This window comes from Apodemus sylvaticus, chromosome 8, assembly GCF_947179515.1.
Source record: "Apodemus sylvaticus chromosome 8, mApoSyl1.1, whole genome shotgun sequence".
Taxonomy (NCBI): Eukaryota; Metazoa; Chordata; class Mammalia; order Rodentia; family Muridae; genus Apodemus; species Apodemus sylvaticus.
In genome coordinates, this window is record NC_067479.1 from 27,280,770 (window position 1) to 27,301,950 (window position 21,181).

At 38.4% G+C, this 21,181-nt stretch overlaps 1 pseudogene; it reads left to right on the forward strand.

The window, feature by feature from the left end:
• The first annotated feature begins 11,940 nt into the window (after positions 1 to 11,940).
• On the forward strand, positions 11,941 to 19,631 carry LOC127691082 (60S ribosomal protein L31-like; annotated as a pseudogene).
• The last annotated feature ends 1,550 nt before the right edge of the window (positions 19,632 to 21,181 follow it).

Genomic DNA, 21,181 nt, shown 5'->3' on the forward strand with positions numbered 1-21,181 from the left:
AATATCAAAGTGCCATTTATAGCCAAGAATTATATATATAAATAACTTAACTTTAATTTTTAATCTATTGATATAATATTTAACTATGCAATACAGAATGAAACAGCATATACCCTAGTTCTTATGGTGCTATGGTAATTCAAGAACATGCTAATATGTTTTTATGCACATTATTATCTCAAGGCAACCTAATTAAATTCATTTTAAGGGAAATTGGCCTGAAGTTCTCTTTCTTTGTTGAATCTTGTGTGGTTTTGGTATCAGCGTAATTGTGGCTTCATAGAAGGAATTGGGTAGTGTTCGTTCTGTTTCTATTTTGTGGAATAAGTTTTAAGAGTATTGGTGTTAAGTCTTCTTTGAATGTCTGATAGAATTCTGCACTGAAACCATCTGGTCCTGTGCTTTTTTGGTTGGAAGACTTTCTATGACTCCTTCTATTTCATTAGGCATTATGGGACTGTTTAGATGATCTATTTGGTCCTGATTTAATTTTGGTATTTGGTATCTGTCAAGGAAATTGTCCATTTCCTCCAGATTCTCCAGTTGTGTTGAGTATAGGCTCTTGTAGTAGCATCTGATGATTTTTTGGATTTCTTCAGTTTCTGTTGTTATATCCCCCTTTTCATTTCTAAGTTTGTTAATTTGAATACTTTCTCTGTGCCCTTTGGTCAGTCTGGCTAAGGGTTTATCTATCTTGTTGATTTTCTCAAAGAACCAGCTCCTGGATTCATTGATTCTTTGTATGGTTCTCTTTGTTTCCAATTGATTGATTTCAGCCCTGAGTTTGAAGATTTCCTGTCTTCTACTCCTCCTGGGTGAATTGGCTTCTTTTTGTTCAGGTGTGTCGTTAAGCTGCTAGTGTATGCTCTCTCCATTTTCTTTTTGGAGGCACTCAGGGCTATGAGTTTTCCTCTTAGCACTGCTTTCATTGTGTCCCAAAGATTTGGGTATATTGTGCCTTCATTTTCATTAAATTCTAAAAAGTCTTTAATTTCTTTCCTTATTTCTTCTTTGGCCAAGGTGTCATTGAGTATTGTTCAGCCTCCATGTGTATGTGGGCTTTCTGTTGTTTTTGTTGCTATTGAAAACCACTCTTACTCCATAGTGATCTGATAAGAGGCATGGGATTAGTTCGATCTTCTTATATTTGTTGAGGTCTGTCTTGTGACCAATTACATTGTTGATTTTGGAGAAGGAACCATGGGAACTTCAGGCCAATTTCCCTTATGAACATCGATGCAAAAATACTCAATAAAATTCTTGCCAACCGAATCCAAGAACACATCAAAATGATCATCCACAATGATCAAGTAGGCTTTATCCCAGGAATGCAGGTTTGGTTCAATATACGGAAATCCATCAATGCAATCCACTACATAAACAAACTCAAAGAAAAAAACCACATGGTCATTTCATTGGATGCTGAAAAAGCATTTGACAAAATTCAGCATCCTTTCATGCTTAAAGTCTTGGAAAGAACAGGAATTCAAGGCCCATACCTAAACATAGTAAAAGCAATATACAGCAAACTGGTAGCCAGCATCAAACTAAATGGAGAGAAACTTGAAGCAATCCCACTAAAATCAGGGACTAGACAGGGCTGCCTCCTTTCTCCTTATCTTTTCAATATTGTACTTGAGGTACTAGCTCGGGCAATTTGACAACATAAGGAGGTCAAAGGGATACAAATTGGAAAGGAAGAAGTCAAACTATCATTATTTGCAGATGACATGATAGTCTACCTAAGTGACCCAAAAAACTCCACTAGAGAACTCCTACAGCTGATAAACAACTTCAGCAAAGTGGCAGGTTATAAAATCAACTCAAGCAAATCAGTGGCCTTCCTATACTCAAAGGATAAGCAGGCTGAGAAAGAAATTAGGGAAATGACAACCTTCACAATAGCCACAAACAGTATAAAGTATCTTGGGGTAACTCTTACCAAACATGTGAAAGATCTGTATGACAAGAACTTCAAGACTCTGAAGAAGGAAATGGAAGAAGACCTCAAAAAATGGGAAAACCTCCCATGCTCATGGATCGGTAGAATCAATATAGTTAAAATGGCCATTTTGACAAAAGCAATATACAGATTCAATGCAATACCCATCAAAATCCCAACTCAATTCTTCACAGAGTTAGAAAGAGCAATTATCAAATTCATCTGGAATAACAAAAAACCCAGGATAGCTAAAACCATTCTCAGGAACAATAGAAATTGAGTATCCCTGACCTCAAGCAATACTACAGAGCAATAGTGTTAAAAACTGCATGGTATTGGTACAGTGACATGCAGGAGGATCAATGGAACAGGATTGAAGATCCAGAAATGAACCCACAGACCTATGGCCACTTGATCCTCGACAAAGGGACTGAAACCATCCAATGGAAAAAGATAGCCTTTTCAACAAATGGTGCTGGTTCAACTGGAGGTCAGCATGCAGAAGAATGCAAATTGATCCATTCTTGTCTCCTTGTACTAAGCTCAAATCCAAATGGATCAAGGACCTCCACATAAAGCCAGACACTCTGAAGCTAATAGAAAAGAAACTGGGGAAGACCCTTGAGGACATCGGTACAAGGAGAACATTTCTGAACAGAACACCAATAGCATATGCTCTAAGATCAAAAATTGACCAATGGGACCTCATAAAATTACAAAGTTTCTGTACGGCAAAGGACACCATCAAGAGGACAAATCGGCAACCAACAAATTGGGAAAAGATCTTCACCTATCCTACATCAGATAGAGGGTTAATATCCAAGATATACAAAGAACTCAAGAAGTTAGACTCCAGAAAACCAAACAACCCTATTAAAAAATGGGGTACAGAGTTAAACAAAGAATTCTCACCTGAAGTATTTCGGATGGCGGAGGAGCATCTTAAAAAATGCTCAACTTCATTAGTCATTAGGGAAATGCAAATCAAAACAACCCTGAGTTTTCACCTTATACCAGTCAGAATGGCTAAGATTAAAAATTCAGGAGACAGCAGGTGTTGGCAAGGATGTGGAGGAAGAGGAACACTCCTCCACTGCTGGTGGGTTGCAAATTGGTACAACCACTCTGGAAATCAGTCTGGTGGTTCCTCCGAAAACTGGGCACCTCACTTCCAGAAGATCCTGCTATACCACTCCTCAGCATATACCCAGAGGATTCCCCAGCATGTAATAAGGATACATGTTCTACTATGTTCATAGCAGCCCTATTTATAATTGCCAGATGCTGGAAAGAACCCAGGTATCCCTCAACAGAAGAGTGGATGCAAAAAATGTGGTATATCTACACAATGGAGTACTATTCAGCCATTAGAAACAATGAATTCATGAAATTCTTAGGCAAATGGATGGAGCTAGAGAACATCATACTAAGGTAAGGTAACCCAGACTCAAAAGGTGAATCATGGTATGCACTCACTAATAAGTGGATATTAACCTAGAAAACTGGAATACCCAAAACATAATCCACACATCAAATGAGGTACAAGAAGAAAGGAGGAGTGGCTCCTTGTTCTGGAAAGACTCAGTGAAGCAGTATTCGGCAAAACCAGAACGGGGAAGTGGGAAGGGGTGGGTGGGAGGACAGGGGAGAGAAGGAGGCTTATGGGACTTTCGGGGAGTGGGGGGCTAGAAAAGGTGAAATCATTTGAAATGTAAATAAAAAATATATCGAATAAAAAAAAAGAAAAAAAGAAAAGAAAAAAAAATCTTTTTAAAGCAGCTTGGATAAGACCAAGAGCTGATATCAGACAGCATTGGGAGAATGTTAGACATCTGAAAAAGTAAATAAAACCCCTAATATTGTCAGGTTATCTAGAAGCTACTACAGATATAGTGAATACTGGATCCTTAGAACAAAGTATTATGAGGCCAAGGAGTCCTCTAAGAGTTAGAGATGGTTGATCAGATGTTAGGTCTGAGCTATAGGTCAATCAGGATAGCATCTGGCTTTGATAATGTCCGCTCTCCCATTCCTGTGTTTTGTTAATGTTGCCACCAAACATCTTTACACTGATTGTGAAAATTCCATAGATTTTGAAAGTAGCCCCCCAAACTCAAGTCAGTGACATACCAATATAACCACCAAGGTAAGACAATACTGTAGTGCTAGTAATTTAGATGTGCAGCTTCTAAAGAAGTTTATACAACAGACTCAAACTATTTAATGGAGATGGTAGTGATCAACCAATCAGCAAACTAGACAATGGCAGGCAAATGGTCAGTCATGAGGTGTTCTATTCCCCATGTGAACAATGCCTTTTCGTATTATTTATCTAATTTTTTCAAAGTATAATTTCAATTTATCTAATATGCAAACTATAATTTTTTCAATTTTGCATATTCAGCATCTCACTATGAAGTCTGACCTGGCCTTCAACTTGAGATGCTTCTCTCTTCATGTCCTGAGGACTTAGATTACCCCTGTGGAACAATCCAAAACCTCCCATGCTCATGGATCAGCAGGATTAATATAGTTAAAATGGCCATTTTGCCAAAAGCAATATATAGATTCAACGCAATACCCATTAAAATCCCAACTCAATTCTTCATAGAGTTAGAAAGAGCAATTCTCAAATTCATCTGGAATAAAAAAATCCCAGGATAGCTAATACTATTTTCAACAACAAAAGAAATTCTGGGGGAATCAGTATCCCCAACCCCAAGCAATACTACAGAGCAATAGTGTTAAAAACTGCGTGGTATTGGTACAGTGACAGTCAGGTGGATCAATGGAACAGGATTAAAGGTCAAGAAATGAACCCACACACCTATGGACACTTAATCCTAGACAAAGGACTGAAAACATCCAATGGAAAAAAGATAGCCTTTTCAACAAATGGTGCTGGTTCAACTGGAGGTCAGCATGCAGAAGAATGTGAATTGATCCATCCTTGTCTCTTTGTACTAAGCTCAACTCCAAATGGATCAAGGACCTCCACATAAAGCCAGACACTCTGAAGCTAATAGAAAAGAAACTGGGGACATCCCTTGAGGACATTGGTACAGGGAGAAAGTTCCTGAACAGAACACCAATAGCTTATGGTCTAAGATCAAGAATTGACAAATGGGACCTCATAAACTTACAAAGTTTCTGTAAAGCAAAGGACACCATCAAAAGGACAAATCGGCACCAACAAATTGGGAAAAGATCTTCACCAACCCAACCATCCTACAGAGGGTTAATATCCAATATATACAAAAAACTCAAGAATTTAGACCCAAGAAAACCAAATAACCCTCTTTAAAAATGGGGTACAGAGTTAAACAAAGAATTCTCACCTGAAGAACTTTGGATGGCGGAGAAACATCTTAAAAAATGCTCAACTTCACTAGTCATTAGGGAAATGCAAATCAAAACAACCCTGAGATTTCACCTTACACCAGTCAGAATGGCTAAGATTAAAAACTCAGGAGACAGCAGGTGTTGGCGAGGATGTGGAGAAAGAGGAACACTCCTCCACTGCTGGTGGGGTTGCAAATTGGTACAACCACTCTGGAAATCAGTCTGGCGGTTCCTCACAAAACTGGGCACCTCACTTCCAGAAGATCCTGCTATACCACTCCTGGGCATATACGCAGAGGATTCCCCAGCATGTAATAAGGATATATGCTCCACTATGTTCATAGCAGCCCTATTTATAATAGCCAGAAGCTGGAAAGAACACAGATGTCCCTCAACAGAAGAGTGGATTCAAAAAATGTGGTATATCTACACAATGGAGTACTATTCAGCCATTAGAAACAATGAATTCATGAAATTCTTAGGCAAATGGATGGAGCTGGAAAACATCATTCTAAGTGAGGCAATCCAGTTTCAAAAGACCAATCATGGTATGTACTCACTAATAAGTGGATATTAGCCTGGAAAATTGGAATACTGAAAACATAATCCACACATCAAATGAGGTACAAGAAGAACGGAGGAGTGGCCCCTGGTTCTGGAAAGACTCAGTGTAGCAGTATAAGGCAAAACCAGAACAGGGAAGTGGGAAGGGATGGGTGGGAGAACAGAGGGAGGGAAGAGGGCTTATGTGACTTTCGGCGAGTGGGGGACCAGAAAAGGGGAAATCATTTGAAATGTAAATTAAAAATATATCGAATAAAAAAAAGAAAGAAAAAAAAGGCAAAGGTTTCTGTGCTCTATAGGACTCACTAGTATGCTGGCTCCCCTACTGCAGGGTTGTGCTGTGTTGTTATATAGGTAATCTTTCTGTTTTGCCCTTAACCCTGTGAACTGATAGTTTCAGAAGAACAAGATAAAGCTTTGTAAACTAGCTCCAGAGGAAGCACTGGCTAGATAAAATTGAGTACATATTTTGAAATAAACCCCTCGTGTTTAATCATGACTAATAATGATGATAATATCCCCAAGGAAATATTTAGGTCAATGTTTTATGAAATACGTGGTGGTGCATGCCTATAATCCCAGCACTCTGGGAGGCAGACGCAGGTGGATTTCTGAGTTCAAGGCCAGCCAGGTCTACAGAGTGAGTTCCAGGACAGCCAGGGCTACACAGAGAAACCCTTTCTCAAAAATCCAAAAAAACAAAAACAAAAACAAAAACAAACAAACAAACAAAAAAACCCAAATCCTAAATACATGAATGATGTTCTCTAATGAACATAAGCAGGTACATTTTATAGTATCTTTGGGTAGCTTCCAAATGTTTTGAATTTTATCAGAAGATTGTCATAGATAATAGAAAATGTATTCTTTAATTTTATTTTTGCTCCTCAACCCGCTTTCCTTTTGTTTCTGATTTCTTTCCTCATCCCCCTTCCACTCCTGTCTTCTATGAGGTACTTTTATTAGAAAGAGAAATCATGTTTACTCTTGTCAGAACACCTATGAAACCTTTTTTCCCCCTCCATATAATCATTTCATTGAATACATATGTGAGTCTACACTAGAGGAGGACACTTGAAGGACTTTTATCCTGGAGGCCTTCTGAGATTCTTGAGACAATGCAGTGGGGGAAAACTGCTCTGGGAAGTTATTAAGAGCAGTCTGGATGAAACAAAGGTTTGAGATAACCCTGAGGCAATCCTACTGTACTATGAGAATGAGTGCTTCCTTCCTTCCTTCCTTCCTTCCTTCCTTCCTTCCTTCCTTCCTTCCTTCCTTCCTTCCTTCCTTCCTTCCTTCCTTCCTTCCTTCCTTCCTTCCTTCCTTCCTTCCTTTCTTTCTTTCTTTCTTTCTTTCTTTCTTTCTTTCTTTCTTTCTTTCTTTCTTTCTTTCTTTCTTTCTTTCTTTCTTTCTTTCTTTTTTCTCTCTTTCTTTCCAAGAGTAAAAATGTTAGATTTTTTTCTGAGACTGAAATTAGTTGAAAGTCTCCTCTTCTTCCATAATTAAGCAATAATATGAGGCAAAGCATGAGTTATTATATAATAATTCATCCCATTGCTTTACTGAGAATGAAGCCATAGGATGAGTGCTTGTTTAAATGCACAAAGTTTGAGTTATTATATCATAACTCACACCTTAAGGTGTCATATTGTGATTATAAAATGGCCCTGTGCAAATATTATTAATTTTTTAAAGTTCAGAAATAAATTATTAAAAAAATAACACATATGTCTTCAAATGATCTTCTCTAATGTGAATTCATTAAAAGTGTAGTGAAAAATGAGTTAGTGTCTATTGAACCAGAATTATCTATCACCTTTCCTAAGGAACCATTTTCATTGACATGCTGTTGAGAAGCACGATCCTTATAATGTGCAGCTGTTGTAGAGATGTTTTTGTTTTTTTTGACATGCAACAATAATATATTCTTGCTTGGCTTTTTTTCCTCTTAAGGGCAACACTTAACAGCTGCTGTGAGCCAGACTCTCTGCAGTCAGCATAGTCTAGCTTATTTTATCAAAGCTGGTGTACAAATCATGAAGAACGCCAGCGTCCTACCACTGGCCACTAACTTTTGGAGCCTACACCCTCCCAGGTTTCTGTACTAATTGCTTTTACTGGTCTCTCTCTGCCTTCTTCCACATCTTTTATAATTTTCTTACTTTTCTTCCTATTAGGTATGGATGGGTTTTTTTTAATTATTTTTATTCGATATAATTTTTTATTTACATTTCAAATGATTTCCCCTTTTCTAGCCCCCCACTCCCCGAAAGTCCCGTAAGCCCCCTTCTCTTCACCTGTCCTCCCACCCACCCCTTCCCTCTTCCCTGTTCTGGTTTTGCCGAATACTGCTTCACCGAGTCTTTCCAGAACAAGGGGCCACTCCTCCTTTCTTCTTGTACCTCATTTGTTGTGTGGATTATGTTTTGGGTATTCTTCCTATTAGGTATGGATGGGTTTTTAACATTAATACTTTCATTTTCTTCTCAAGTCCAACGTCACCAACATTTTATCTATTTTAATAGTCCATTATGCAAACAACTCTTACATATTGGACCATTCGAAAATTTCACACATATCCCACATTACTAGTATTTCTTGCTATTATTTTCCTTATAATACTCTTCATACTGTGAGCACAGCCTCTAAAATGAAGCCCCTGATACTTCTCTGGACCAGGCCTTCTCACTGTTTCTCCCTAACAGCGTTTGCAGCCTCATATGGTAGATGCCCTTCAGTCCTTATCTGTATTTTCATTCCACACTGAATTTCAAGAAGAATAATTTTAGGTGTGTGCACTTAAGAGACTTAAATTGGCACAAAAAAAGCAATTTCGTAAATAGCCAGGAAGAACAGGGTGGACAAGACAGAGCAAAAAAAGTATATTTGATGGGCTCTACCTTGTGCTATGGAAAACCTTAGCTCCAGTCTTGGTGGTCTTCAAGGGGTGAGGAGACTCAGAGCCTAGATCAACCTCTCCAGGGCAACCAAAAAGAGAAAGGTCTGCTGAGCCAGTGCAGAGATTCTTCCACACGGTTTCATGGAAAAATGGTTCCTTTTTTATGAAAACATGGCAGTGGTGGGTGGTGTTTTGTTATGTGACAGTTTGTGAATCAGTGATGTCAGTAAAAAAAAAAAATGTTACATGATTGTAAATCCAAAAGGTAAAGAACCACTGCTATACCTTCAGAGTCATAAATCCTTACATCTTTTGTCACATAACTTCTCTTCCCCACCCCATTATTTTTTTTGGTGGGGAGAGCCCAGGCTGGCCTCTGGATCCTCCTGATTCAGTTCTATGAATACTGGGCTCATAGGTATGTCCAATCCCACATGTTCATGTTTCACTTATTATGTGACATGCCTTATGCTTTTAGTTAGATCTCTTATCTATGTGACAAGTTGTCCAGTTCTAAAACACACTAGTTCAGTCTTAGTGACTATAGCACACTGTTAATTGGTCTCATTCAAGCTACTATTTTCTATCTCGTTTACAGTCTGTTACAGGTTAGGGTTCCTAAAATCTGGATTTCTTGCTATCTGTCTCTTAATTATAGGATTATAGGACTTTTCTTTTAGCCTTTATGTTTTGATTAAGTTTGTGGGTGAACATGTACCATGGGTTGTGTGTGGAGGGTGCAGGGTGGGTTACAGGAGTCAATTCTCAGGCTTGGCAGCAGCTGCCTTTGCCTTTTGGGATATTCTGCCATACTTCTGTCTTTCAGTTATTTTCCTCTTCAAAGACCTGTGCCTATCTATCAGGCTATCTAGTTTGTCCGTGGGTAGAAACAGGAAAAGGTATATTTCCTGTGATTTAAACAATGTAGCATCAAATGGAACAAACTTTACAGTCTTCTGCACAGACACTTTCTATGTGATGTTTTATGCTCTTAAAACTCCTTTTTCTCATTCCTTAAGTCTCCTCTGATGCCTTCTCCTCTCTTCCATTTCAGGTGAATTATCACATTCTCCGTGAAATGATTCATCTGGTTCAACTTTCTAACTTCTATCAGCTCAGTATCAATATAACTTATTATGTCACTCAATTTTGATGATCCCAAAACCCTTGCTGAGTTTAAAATTCTGTTAACAGCAAGCAAAAGAAACAGGAGCAAACCTGCGAGGAGCAAAAGAGCGAGGAGCAAACCAATGCTCTTAGTATTTCTTATGCATCGGTGGCTCTCTGTATTCAAATGCTGAAGTGTACATTCTTAGAAACTGTCAGTCTAGACATGAGGTGTCAGTGTTTAAACCTGTGGTACAAAGGAGCTTATAAGTAGTGTAGGTAAAAGAGTAGTCAAGACATAGAGACAAGAGACAAGACATGTTAGTTTTGGCTGGATGACAAGAGATGAGTTCAGAAGGAGGTGACATGACTTGGGCATCCAGTGATGGATTGGGCACAAGAACATTCCAGCCATAAGAATATCTGAGCTAACTACTAAGAAGCAGAAAAATGCATTATGCATATGGAGAAGAGTGATTAATCTCTTTTATCTAGAACATAGTTTATTTCAGTATTGAGTTTGGGCTAGATTATCTGCTTATACCTACACTGAAAATTTCTGCAAACATGGATTGTGACAACATTTATAAATGAAATATCTTAACATATAGAGGGCCAAGGCACTAATAGATGCTGGAAAGTTTGTGCTTTGTGTTAGGAAGTGGGGTCCCCTCGTGCTTTGTGTCTCAATATCATTTTAATTCCATGTGTCTTTAGATAATATTGTTACAAATAGCTTAAACAATGAGCTGTATGGACAACATGTAGGATCAAATTCTTCAACTGGAGACAGCTTTATACTGTATAATGCTCTAATAGTCTATTTCTAGACCTAAGATATCTTACAATTATGAAATGTTTCTCATTTACTTGGTCTTTGGTTTTGTTAACAATGCTATTGTGCTTATTCTATTTCAAGCTTTGCAATAATGGTTGACAGACCAGGAAGGAGAACAAACCGTAAGGTGACTAACCCTGGCAAGCAACCTCAGGCTGAGAAAACATTTGAGACTTGGTTGAGAATGTGTACTGAGAATTATCAAGCACTACAAAAGTGCATTCATTAGCAAAACCCCTTTCCCAGTGTTTATTCCAATCCTGCTCAATGCACATACACTGAAAAGCAATGGGATATCAACCATCAAAACACCAATGGCGTAATCCCTGTCTCAAATAATGCGCACTAGTGAGGCAGTGCTGTTCTTGATGGAGCCTTGGTACAGCTCTTACCAGGTCCAGTTCTATATATTGTTAATAAGACCAAAGACAAAGGAGAATAATTTATACTTTCAATAACTTTCTAGCATATAGGCAAAGTCATAAAATTGTTCTAGCTAATTCATGGCTGTCCACACTGCTTCCTCATTCTCCATGTATACTCTTAGCCTAGTGATAAATATTTTCTTACCCTTGTCTCCAGTTTAGTTGCACCTACTGTGACAGCATTACTGTTATCGACTGAATTTCGTCACTATCTCTGAACTCTGTGACAGCTGTCCACAGTTTCCAAAGCATACAGCATGCAGAATTTTGCATGCATCTGTTAACTGCTACATTAACATTTTGAGGGTGGGTTGGGCAGAGAACAGAAGACAAAGTCAGTCAATGATAAGAAAAAAAAATCCCTGGCTCTGGGGGCTGCATTATAGCAGAGTGAAATGCATCTAACAGTGCTGTCTTTATTTCATCTACTAACAGTAGATGCTTACTGAATTACTTTTCCTGCCTTTAAACTCTTTCTCAAGATAAGATGTTGGAGGAAGGGCAAGAGAAAATAAAAAAAAAAAAAAAAACAAACTTAATAACAGCATACCTCCGAAGCAGCTTGATTTATAATGAGTTTGTGGGGACGTTCGGGACCTATTTCATGTTGAATTACAGTCCACCTTTACAAGTGGCTGCTGAGAAGGAGTTCACGAGCAAATCCCTTGTACTTCTTCAATCCTCTTCCTGTTCAACCACTAAAATTTAAAATGTGATACAAACAAAATGCATCTATAAATTTATATAGTAACTACACAAACAAATGCAAACTCATTCTTAGTAACCATAAAATTACCTTCTGCTACCTATCACGTTGTGAATTATGGCTCCATTGTGAGGAGGAGTCACCAGCACAGAATTACACTGTGCTTCCAACCCCAGTGTCAGTGTTCTCCTGTGGCAATCAATAGTCCTGGGGATAAACAAATGATTAAGGGCCAGTATGAACTCTTGTAAACAAGGATCACATTATCTATTTTCCACTGCACATAATTTTGAAAATCAGTGTCTATTTTGGGGGCATCTGGATAAAATTGGAATCTAAAACAACATCATTTTTTTCAGCTGATTCCATATTTTAAAAATCTTTAAGAAAGGGCAAATTTGTTAACTGGTGTGAAGTCAACATAGAAAAGTGTCTTTGAACGGGTTCTTATTGTAGAGCTTTACGTGCACACGCAGAGCTGAATCATGGAACTTGGTGACTTTAGCATCCAAGTTACTATGAACTTGAAGATTTTCCTTATTCAATATGAGTTCAGTTCCACTGGGTAAATAGAGGAGCTTCAAAGTTTTATATATTTAGTAATTATGCTGTGGTTCAAGTGAAAGATGAAAAAAATGTTCATTAGCTTCATGTAACTATACATAAAAGAATTTCTTTAAGATATGAGCTAAACAATGTTTATCTTCAGTTTATTGATGAGGAAAGTAAACCTGAGAGTAAAAATACAGTCCAAATGTATTTTTAGCTTCAAGATTCTAAATACAGGTTGAAGGTGGTCTCGCTTTTATTAGTTCTTGTATGTTAGGTTTGGCAATACCAAGAAAAGTATAATCAGTATCATTGATAATCATCTTATTTATAGTCTCTGTGGAAAGTTTTCACGCCAAATAAAACTCTTAAAATGCTTTATTGCACTTCAGTATCGACATTTAACTAGATTCATTTTAGAATGTGTGTTCTTCAGTCGAACTGACATCTGTAAATGTAATGACCTTGGGATCAGCCAGGAAGTGGTTAAAAGGGTAAGTGGGAATGTTAGATAAGAAAACCCAAAATATATAAAGAATCAATACATAGACTAAACAGTCAGATAACAACATCATCAAAGTGTAATGAAAGACAGTGTCCTTAAAAAGAAAGAAAAAAAATCCAGTTTTGGAAAACCAAGACAAGACATAAAACCATATTTCTGGAGATTTTAGAACACTAAAGATGCTACAAAAGTTTCTAAAAATAAAACAATAGGCATCAGATTAGTAGAAAACCTAGGAAGAATTCCCTGATTTTCTTCTGTACTCAGTATAAAAGCTTCATGATACATGAGAGGTGTTTCCTTATTCCTGAAGAAAAAGAACATAGTTTTCTCTAAAGACATGCGGCATCAAGAAGAATGGCCATGAAAGCCTTGCTAGGGTCTCCACTGTATTACCTGGGGTCAGGGCCTCTTTAGCCTAGAACATTTTCCCAATACTCAGGTTTTAAACAAACTATTACTGAAGCTCTCATGTTTGATTGTTTCTTTGGGTCTTTATTTCTGTATGAAGATTCACATGAAACCATAAACGTACATGAACTGAATCTGTAGGCTGCTTTCTTGCTAACCTATTATTAATTATTGTTATTATTATTATTTTGTCACGAGATACTTAGATAATGAACTTAAAATGGGAAGAAGGAAAATGTACATTTTAAGCACAGTAAATTATAACCACACACACACACACACACACACACACACACACACACACACCCCTAATGTTGGAAATTAATAGAACAATACTTAAAAAATACTTAAGAAAAAATTCTTTAATCTGTATTCATGTACTCAACCAATGACTTGACCAAAAAAAAAGGTAGAAGGATCTGGAAAGTTTTTGTTTTTCTTTGATGGCTCAGGATACAGCACTGGGGCTCATGCCAGAGAGGACAAAGGTCTACAACCCAGAGAATTCTGGAGACCAAAGGCATGAGTCCGGAGATCATTGAGTCTAGATAGGGATAAGAGTAAGGAGGTGGGATTCTCAGGGAGTAAGAGAAGAGAATATGGAGAACCAAAAATATTGTTGAGAAATTTTAAGGTTTCAAAGGAAAAACAAAGGCAACTAATTTTTACGAATGCAAGTAGCAACTCAGGAAAAAACCCAAAACAATAAAACCTAACGAACGAAACAATAAATGTGTTTGTAAATGAAAGTACAGTTATCCTCTATTACTAGTTATGTAGTACATAAATATTTACAAAGCAATAGCAACACAGTGCTAATTTCTAAGTACACAAAAATACTGTGAGGCACAATAATGTTCTAGGGCAGCAGTTCTCCAACGTGAGTCATGACCCCCTCTTTGGGAGCCATGTAGTAGATTTTCTGCATATCAGATATTTACATTATTATAACAGTAGAAAAATTGCAGTTTTGAAGTAGCAATGTTATAATTATATAGTTGGGGGCTCACCAGAGTGTGATGAACTATATTAAAGGGTTGCAGCATTAGGAAGTTGGAGAACCACTGTTCTACAATGTAGAGCATGGGAGCCAATACTCTTACTACAAGAAAAGCCTGTGTGTGTGTGTGTGTGTGTGTGTGTGTGTGTGTGTGTAGAGGGGGGGAATCTGGGAGTTGAAAAGAAGAAATTTTTTTTTCTAATGGATCAATAACTTGGCTTACTGATAACATCACATATAGTCATTTGCATATTGTTTTCTATTATAAAAGTAACTAATAGATTAAAATGTAAATGACACAGAGGAAAGGATTCAAGGACAACAAGAACAGGATAACATCCCTCAGTCATAAGAGCCACAACACTATTCATTACTCAATACATACTTGGCTGAAAGAAGAAACAAAGAAAAATATAACTTCACAGTGGAATTTGCATTTTGTAAGTGCATTAGACTGCACCATTCTCAGCCTTGAGCTTAATCAGCCTTCTGTGGCTGTGAAGAGGCATGGTCACACTGCAACTCTTATAAAGGAAAATGTATGATTGGGGCTGACACATTCAGATGTTTAGTCCATTATCGTCATGGCGGGAAGCATGGCAGCATTCAGGCAGACATGGTGATGGAGAAGTAGCTGAGAGCTCTACATCTGGATTGGCAGGCAGCAGGAAACTAGAGAGATGTTGGGCTTGAATCGAGCATTTGAAACTTCAAAGCCCACCCCCCAGTGACACACTTTCTCCATCAGGGCCATATGTTCTCCATCGATGCCATACCTCCCTATGGGTCTACAGGGGCCATTTTCATTCAAACGACCATGCTCTCTAAATATTGAGTGAGTGTTCTGTGCCAAGCACTGTGCCTGCTTCTGGAACAATATAGATACCTGCAATAAATACAACATAGAAGATATGTTTGATATGTATAATCATAATTTCGTGTAACATCATAGAAGCCTGCATACCTTGCTGTGTGTCCACAATCCCTGAAACTCTTGGTAACTCTTGTCTGGTGAGAAGCAATCAGTTGAGGGTTCCCATAGGTAGGGATCATTGAGTAGGATGTTTAAGATAATCCATATAAAATAATCATAAAAGTATTGTGTAATTGAAGAGAGTGTAAGTGAGTAAGACTGTTTGGCATGCTGGAATATAATTTTGAAGGGGCTACAGTGTTTTATAGAAATTAAGACGCTAGAAATAATGGTACAGGATAAGGATATATTTTGAATGTACCTACTCCGCATATCTAAGCATTCCCTTCTAAACCAGCAGGTAGTCACTGCAAGGGATAGGCGGAGAAGCCACGGCCTGTCTCATTTTGATACGTTGTCACTGTGACAAATACTTGAGACAATTTAAAAGAGGAAAGACTTATTTTGGCTCATAGTTTCAGAGATTTAAGTCCAGGGTGTTGAGGTTCCTATCTCTAAGCTTGCAGTGAGATGGGGCATCATAGTAAAAGAATGCAGGGGCCTCGGTGGGTATAACTTCTGATGTTACTAGGGGATACACACTTGCAGCAAACTCCTTGATTGTCTGGCATTACAATCTGTTGTATTCCAAAGAAGGAAGGAAGGAAGGAAGGAAGGAAGTAAGGAAGGAAGGAAGGAAGGAAGGAAGGAAGGAAGGAAACTGTCTCCCTCATTGCAGCCAGCTAGCACAAAGTCTCCTTCCTTCTTTTCCTTTTGTTCCACTCAGGCCACTGACCTGCAGATGGCGCTGTCCACATTGAAGCCCACCCACTTTAATACAATCCCTCCCTCCAGGAGCATCCTTATAGATAACCTCAGAAGTGTCTTTTATGAACTTACTAATCTCTTCTCAATTGAATCACAATGAGAATAAGGCTAAGCCATCACAAGTGCTGGCAAGAATGTGGGAAGACTCACCGGCCACAGTATGACACAGTATGACAATGTAGATATTTTAGAAATGATTTAAAGAACCCCCTTGCTCAAGTGGACTCCAGATATTAAAGAGATATTTTTGGAATGATTTAGTAATAAACGTTGGAAACTCAGAAAGCGAATAACAATAATTCTGAAAGATTAGAAGAATGAATAAAGCAACAAACAAACAAACAAAGTCATCCCCAAAACATCTGTTATCTGCAGATATGGTGATGGGACCAAATACATGAAGACAAGTAATGGTAAGTCACATGATTTCCAATAGATCAGAGTTTTCCATAATTTACGTCCTCAGATACAAGTGACCTTTGAGGAAAGGCCTCAGTGGGAAGTTTATCGGATCATTCCATATCACCATGCAGACAGGGAAATGGACATTGAAAGGACAAACATTCTAATTTATTCTAATTATAAGTCTCAGCTTCTTCTTCTTCTTCTTCTTCTTCTTCTTCTTCTTCTTCTTCTTCTTCTTCTTCTTCTTCTTCTTCTTCTTCTAAAAGAAATAAGAATAAGATGTGTGTGTGTGTGTGTGTGTGTGTTTGTGTCTGTGTGGTCTGTGTGTATTTCTACATACATAAATATAACCTGCTCAGTCTGTATGTTACTCATATGTTATGTTTCCTGAGCTAAAAAATTTGGTACTGGATAACAAACTTCTGTGTTCTTCCCTTGGGAAAGTCATGTCTCTTGCCTTTGGCATCCCTTCCTTGCCTGTAGCACAGCCATTAGCGAAAAGAAAGGCCATGAATTTGAAAGAGCAAAAAGGGGTGTATGAGGAGGTTTGAAGGGAGAAAAGGGAAGGTGAGAAGGATGTAACTGTATTATTACTCAAAAGAGAAGAAGCTATTAAAAAAAAAAAGGACTGGGGAGGTGGTTCACAGCTTGCCACTCAAGCATGCGAACCTAGTTTAGATTCCGATCAGCCACATAAGTCAGGTCATAGTGTGTGTGTCTACAGAACCAGGATTGCGGTGTGCAGCAAACAGAAACCTGTCACTTATTGGCCAGTCACCTGGCTGAATAAGAGATCTCTCTGTCCAATGAGAAACCTTTTCTCAAAAAAGTAAGGTGGAAGGCCATCAAGAATGACACCTGATACTAAGTTCTCATCTCAGCTTTTACACACACACACACACACACACACATACACATGCACACATGCGTGAACACACATATGCACACACACACACACACATGCACACACGAGAGCACATGCACATAAACAGACACGTGCATATATACCCTCACATATACATGCAGACACTGTGGAATATCCACATGAGCATATAACATATACAACACAGAGATATAGATACAAAGTAAATATAATTTATAATTTGTACTCAGGTTAGTATGAAGAGGTCGAATCATCATCAAGGATTTTTGTTTCATAATCTCATTGTAACGGACAATGTATATCACTTCAGACTATTCAAAAAACGCTCTCCACATCCATCCTGTGAACAATGAGCCATTGTTACTCTATCATAAGGATTTGCATAGTAGAACCATTTGCTAATATCACTAATTTTTCTTAGTAACTGAGATTCACAGTCAATAAAAACTCTATTTCAGCAACTCTGCCAAGGAAATTGATATTACTACTTCCAAAATTGATTTTTTTTTGACCCCAGGCTTCTTAATTTTCTTTAAAACCAAAGCCAGTTATTAGGCATTGCTTAAGAGACTCCCAGAAAAGGACAGAGATAAGAGGAAATGCACAGCCATCTCCATTTAGAATATTTTATTTTTATTTTTATTATTGTTATGAAAATGTACTTTCCTCAGGGAATGGATTTTAAATGAACACTTGTCTCCAGTCCATTTCCTAGGCCAATCAATAATGACCTCATTCATACGGAAAGAAGAGCACCTGCGTATTTCAAGGTAAAATTTATGATTCCCATATTAGCAGAGGGAAAAGAACCCCTAGCGCCTAGAGACTGCAAGCACAGATCTATCTTGGAAGACTTAGCATTTGGGAAGGACTCTTATTCCTCTTCAAGTGTGTCTTTTCTCCAGATAGAAAGTTTGGGATCAGTCAGATATCTCTGTCTCCCCAATTCCTAATATTTGAAAAGGATCCGATTCCAAAATTACCTAGTAAAATTCTTAGTCAAATGTCTGGTGCCTTATTTGCAAAAACAAAAACAAACAAAAGAAGAGTAAGAACTTGCTAGTTAGAAAAAAAATGAGAGTAAATTAAATGGACTGATTAGACAGTAATAGAAATGAGTTATCCTTGATAGGATTGTTAGATATAAACCGCCCCCCCCCCCCGCGCGCACGCGCGCGCGTGCGCGCAGACACACACACACACACACACACACACACACACACACACACACACACCACCACCACCACCACCACGGAGAAAGAGGTCAGAGGTTTGAACAATGATTCTTCTCTGAACACTTCCTATTTGAATATTTCTATGTATCATGAAAATAGCTTTCAATCTGTCATCCAGCAAAGGTTCATTTACAGAGAGAACTAACCTATGGAGTGTAGATGTCTATCAGAACTTCAGCTGTATGGACACCCCGAGTTCTTTCAGAATGTGTGCCCTTCGACACATCTGCATCTGTGGTTTGGCTGCATAGCTAACTGCGTGGTCAGTGAGATGCATTATCTGCTTGATAATGCTTCATTTGCATAGCTTTTTATATGCATGCTCCCACTCACGACACTTCAGGTTTAAAATAATATTGGAATTAAATTTGAACAGAAGAAAAGGAAATTTAATAATTGAGATGGAAAAAGGATGCTCTCATGTGCGATTAGACAACGATGAGGGGTTGATGGACTAGAAAGATGGAAAGCTGTTCAGGATGCCGGCTGCCTGCTTCTGATTTAGCATTGGTGGTACTGACTGCAATGGGAGTCTGCATCAGAGGAGAATCCCACAGTGAGTTCCCTAGGTATGCAGAGGAAGGGGGTCGGGATGCAAGGATGGATTTATGTCGTCTGTTTCTTAAAACTGAGAAGAGAGACATCTACATTTTGCTACTTAAGAATTAAAGCAGGGCTTACCAACTTGGGCTCGGCAGAATAGCTTCCGCAAAGGGTGGAGAGAAGAAGGGCCGTGCTGCCATCAGCGAGGTGGTGACCAGAGAATTCACCATCAGCATTCACAAGCACATCCTCGGAGCGGGCTTCAAGAAGCCTGCTCCTCGGGCACTCAAAGAAACTCGGAAGTTTGCCACGAAGGAAATGGGGACTCCAGATGTGCGGCATTGACACCAGGCTCAATAAAGCCATGTGGCCAAGGGAATAAGGAATATTGCGTATCGCTTCCGAGTATGTTTGTCCAAAAAAAAAAAAAAATGTAATGAGGATAAGAATTCACCAAACAAGCTCTACACATTGGTAACTTACGTGCCTGTTACCACCTTCAAAAATTTACAGAGATCAATGTGGATGAGAACTAACCTGCTGTATGACAAATAAAGTTGCAGAACTACCTTTTAAAAAAAAAGAATTAAAGCAGGAAGCAAAGTGAGAACAAGTGAATAGGTTCTCAACCTGCGTTCTGAAGCTACTACCGGAAGCTATTGCTTTGTACTAAGCTTTTGCACAGGGCACCAAGGGCAGCCGGGAGCTCAAGCACTGGATCATCTAATGGATACTAAGTTGTTGAAGCTTCCAAAAAACAAAGTTTAGAGCCAAAATTCCCAAATAACCCTGTTTCAATGCCACAATAACAAACTCTTTCTGTTGTAATCTTTACACCCAAAGGGGAACTTGAAATAACCTGAGCTGTTTATTTCAATGGTGGTATATAAGGAAAAGTAACTTTGCAATTACTACTCTTCGTTCTCTTCTGATTAACTCTTTCAGAACAGTACCTCTGTTTAACAGAATAACAGGTCTGTTTCTAGAACCAACAATAAAGCCAATTAAGATAATTCAAATTGTCTTAAATTGTGATTTGTTATTTGAAAGTACTTTCCTACCATTTTTCTATGAGCAAATTTCCTTCTTAAACATTTACTTTTGAGCTCTCAGGGAAGAGATTTGATGGAGACATCCCATTAGGGATTAGTGTTCCAAGGTCTCAGGTATTCCCAGAGTCTCTTACTCTCTACCTAATGTCTGGTTCTGAGTCTCTATATTTGTTCTTTCTGCTGCAGGCAGAATCTTCTTTGATGACAGCCAAACAGGACACTGGCCTATGAGTTTGGAAGAATGTTATCAGAAGTCATTTTATCACTACATTCTTTTTTGACCAGTATTGTTTGCTTTTACCCTTGGTCCCTGGGCTATCTAGAGTTAGGTTCTTGCTCACCCAAAGTGTCGCATATGGCTTGCATCTTGTGGAGTGGGCCTTAAGTAAAATCAGTTATTGGTTGGATACTCCCACAAGCTTTGTGTCAGCATTGCCCTGCTTTATCTTACAGACAGGAGACCATTGTAGATAAAGGCTTGTGGTTGCCTTTGGTGTTCATGTTTCTCTTTTGAGAGTGTGCAGAATATCTGTAACCAAGGATGTGGGAACACAGGGGTGAAGGCTCTATGGAGATACCAGCTCATCATTTCCATCTGTTATGAGTTCTGTAGGCATTGTCTTCTGAAATGGGGCCTTGCTGTCAGTTGATGGAGATCAGACTATTACAGTCTTGTCAACAGCCCAGCTTGTTTGGGAATTCCTGTGTGGCCCCTTTGGCAACTAAGTTAATTGGATTGTAATCCAATCAAGGTATTGGGAATTTTGTTTGGTGTCATCAGATAGCCAGTTGAGATTCTTTCTCTCTCTCCCATTATTTAACCATTTCACTTAGATTGCCTTTATATATGTATATATTTTAGGACGTTTCTATTGTGTTAGGTTTCCAAACAAAAAGCCCTGTAATTTTAGCTGTCTCTCTCTATGCTCCCTCCAATATCCTGCTCACCACTTTCCCTTTCAACGTGATCCTTCCATTCTTGTACCTTTCTACCCAAAGACATCTATTCTATTTCCCTTCCTTACTAGGTCTAT